The sequence below is a fragment of the Arachis hypogaea genome, chromosome 16, assembly GCF_003086295.3.
Source record: "Arachis hypogaea cultivar Tifrunner chromosome 16, arahy.Tifrunner.gnm2.J5K5, whole genome shotgun sequence".
NCBI lineage: Eukaryota > Viridiplantae > Streptophyta > Magnoliopsida > Fabales > Fabaceae > Arachis > Arachis hypogaea.
Genome location: NC_092051.1, coordinates 50,548,624 through 50,552,372, shown reverse-complemented (window position 1 = coordinate 50,552,372; position 3,749 = coordinate 50,548,624). Strand labels below are relative to the sequence as shown.

General features: G+C 34.3%; 1 non-coding gene across 1 annotated transcript; it reads left to right on the top strand.

Moving 5' to 3' along the window:
* Positions 1 to 247: 247 nt before the first annotated feature.
* On the top strand, positions 248 to 355 carry LOC112761704 (small nucleolar RNA R71). Its single transcript, XR_003182086.1, has one exon. It is a non-coding gene; the product is annotated as a small nucleolar RNA R71 (small nucleolar RNA).
* The last annotated feature ends 3,394 nt before the right edge of the window (positions 356 to 3,749 follow it).

The window sequence follows — 3,749 nt, the reverse complement described above, 5'->3', positions numbered from 1 at the left end:
TATTCTGAGCCAGTATGGCATTCAGAGTATCAATTTCAAGAACTCCCTTCTTCATAGGCGTCCCATTACTCACAGGATTCCTCTCAGAAGTGTACATAAATTGGTTATTAGCAACCATGTCTATGAGTTCTTGAGCTTCTGCAGGCGTTTTCTTTAGGTGAATGGATCCACCTACAGAAGTGTCCAATGACATCTTTGATAACTCAGATAAACCATCATAGAATATATCCAGGATGGTCCATTCTGAAAGCATGTCAGAAGGACACTTTTTGGTCAGCTGCTTGTATCTTTCCCAAGCTTCATAGAGGGATTCACCTTCTTTCTGTCTGAAGGTTTGAACATCCACTCTAAGCTTGCTCAGCTTTTGAGGAGGAAAGAACTTGGCTAAGAAAGCCGTGACCAGCTTATCCCAAGAGTTCAGGCTATCTTTGGGTTGAGAGTCCAACCACACTCTAGCTCTGTCTCTTACAGCAAAAGGGAAAAGCATGAGCCTGTAGACTTCAGGATCTACTCCATTGGTCTTAACAGTATCACATATCTGCAAGAATTCAGTTAAGAACTGAAAAGGATCTTCAGATGGAAGTCCATGAAACTTGCAGTTCTGCTACATCAGAGAAACTAGCTGAGGTTTCAGCTCAAAATTGTTTGCTCCAATGGCAGGAATGGAGATGCTTCTTCCATGTAAATTGGAAGTAGGTGCAGTAAAGTCACCAAGCATTCTCCTTGCATTATTGTTGTTGGGTTCGGCTGCCATCTCCTTTACTTGTTCGAAATTTTCAATAAGGTTGTCTCTGGATTGTTGTAATTTAGCTTCTCTTAGTTTTCTCTTCAGAGTCCTTTCAGGTTCTGGATCAGCTTCAACAAGAATGCCTTTTTCTTTGTCCCTGCTCATAAGAAAGAGAAGAGAAAAAGAAAAGAAGAGGAATCCTCTATGTCACAGTAAAGAGGTTCTTTATTGTTAGTAGAAGAAGAAAAGGAATAGGGGTGAAGATGAGGAGATGTTAGTAGATGAATAAATAAATAGAAGGAGATGAGAGAGAGGGAGAATTTTCGAAAATAATTTTTGAAAAGGAGTTAGTGATTTTCGAAAATTGTTTTGAAAAAGGTTAGTAGTTTTTTTCGAAAATTAAAATAAAAAATTAAAAATAATTAGTAAATTAAAAAGAAATTTTTGAAAAAGAAGGAAGACATTTTTGAAAATTAGAGAGAGAGAGTTAGTTAGGTGGTTTTGAAAAAGATAAGAAACAATCAAAAAGTTAGTTAGTTAGTTGAAACAAATTTTGAAAAGATAAGAAGTTAGGAAGTTAGAAAAGATCTTTTGAAATCAAATTTTGAAAAAGATAAGATAAGAAGATATTTTTGAAAAGATATGATTGAAATTAGTTTTTGAAAAAGATTTGATTTTAAAAATCACAATTAATGACTTGATTCACAAGAAATCACAAGATATGATTCTAGAGCTCAAAGTTTGAATCTTTCTTAACAAGCAAGTAACAAACTTGAAATTTTTGAATCAAAACATTAATTGTTATTGTTATTTTCGAAAATTATGATGTAAAATTAAGAAAAAGATTTTGAAAAATATTTTTGAAATTTTCGAAATAACTAAAAAGAATTTGAAAAAGATTTGATTTTTGAAAAAGATTTCGAAAAAGATAAGATTTTTAAATTGAAAATTTGATTTGACTCATGAAAACAACTAGATTTTAAAAATTTTAAAAAAAAGTCAAATCTAATTTTCTAATTTGATGAGAGAAAAAGGGAAAGATATTTTTTTATTTTTGAATTTTTATGATGAGAGAGAAAAACAAGCAAAATGATGCAATGCATGAAAGTTATGGATCAAAACAATGAGTGCATGCAAGAATGCTATGAATGTCAAGATGAACACCAAGAACACTATGAAGATCATGATGAACATCAAGAACATATTTTTGAAAATTTTTAATGCAAAGAAAACATGCAAGACACCAAACTTAGAATTCTTTAATGCTTAGACATAAAGAATTCAGGAATGCATATGAAAAACACCATATAACACAAAACAAAAAATCATCAAGATCAAACAAGAAGACTTACCAAGAACAACTTGAAGATCATGAAGAACACTATGAATGCATGAAATTTTCGAAAAATACAAGATGAGCATGCAATTGACACCAAACTTATAACCTAACTCAAGACTCAAACAAGAACACAAAAAATATTTTTGATTTTAATGATTTTATGATTTTTTGTATTTTCCTTTAATTTTTTTTTCGAAATCATTTTGAAAAAAGAAAATAAGGATTCCAAAATTTTTAATATGAATTCCAGGAATCTTATGCTCTTTAGTCTAAGCTCCAATCAAAGGGTCAGGCATGGCTTAATAGCCAGCCAAGCTTTAGTATGTAAATCAGGAACAACAGCAGGTGGATTAGCAACAACTAGCTTGCTCTTGATAACAAATTAGAAGCCTCAGTCCAAATGAATTTAGACATGGCTTTACAGCCAGCCAGGCTTCACATGCTTCATGAAACACTAGAATTCATTCTTAAAAATTTTGAATAAAATTATAAAATTTTTGAAAACATTTTTATTTAAAAAATTTTTTTTTTCGAAAACAAAGGAGAAAATTTTGAAGATTTTTGAAAAATTTTTTGAAAATAAAACAAAAAGAAAATTACCTAATCTGAGCAACAAGATGAACCGTCAGTTGTCCAAACTCGAACAATCCCCGGCAACGGCGCCAAAAACTTGGTGTTGTTGCCGGATCAAAATTTGGCACTGATGTTACGGACCAAAAGCTTGACGAAAACTCGAACAATTCCAGCAACGGCGCCAAAAACTTGGTGCACGAAATTGTGATCTCTTGGTGCTCTAATCTCAATTCATAAGTTGTCACAACTTCGATACAACTAACCAGCAAGTGCACTGGGTCGTCCAAGTAATAAACCTTACGTGAGTAAGGGTCGATCCCACGGAGATTGTTGGTATGAAGCAAGCTATGGTCACCTTGTAAATCTCAGTCAGGCGGATAATAATTGATTATGGAGTTTTTGAAAATAATACTAATTAAACAGAAAATAAGGATAGAAATACTTATGTAAATCATTGGCGAGAATTTCAGATAAGTGTATGGAGATGCATTCGTTCCTCTTAACCGCCGCTTTCCCGCTGTTTTCATCCAATCAGTCTTACTCCTTTCCATGGCAAGCTTTATGCAAGGGCATCACCGTTGTCAGTGGCTACAATCCCCTCCTCTTGTGAAAATGGTCCAAATGCTCTGTCACGGCACGGCTAATCATTTGAGGTTCTCGATCATACTGGAATAGGATTTACTATCCTTTTACGTCTGTCACTACGCCCAGCACTCGCGAGTTTGAAGTACGTCACAGCCATCCCTTCTCGGATCCTACTCGGAATACCACAGACAAGGTTTAGACTTTGCGGACCTTAGGAATGGCCATCCATGGGTTCTAACTTATACCACAAAGATCCTGATTAAGAGATCCAAGAGATATTCATTCTAGCTTGTTTGCATGTAGAATGGAAGTGTTTGTCAGGCACGCGTCATAAGGGATAATGATGATGAGCGTCACATAATCATCACATTCATCATGTTCTTGGGTGCAAATAGATATCTTAGAAGCGGAATAAGTTGAATTGAATAGAAAGACAGTAGTACTTTGCATAATCTTTGAGGAACAGCAGAGCTCCACACCTAATCTATGAGTGTAGAAACTCTACGTGAAAATACACAAGTGACA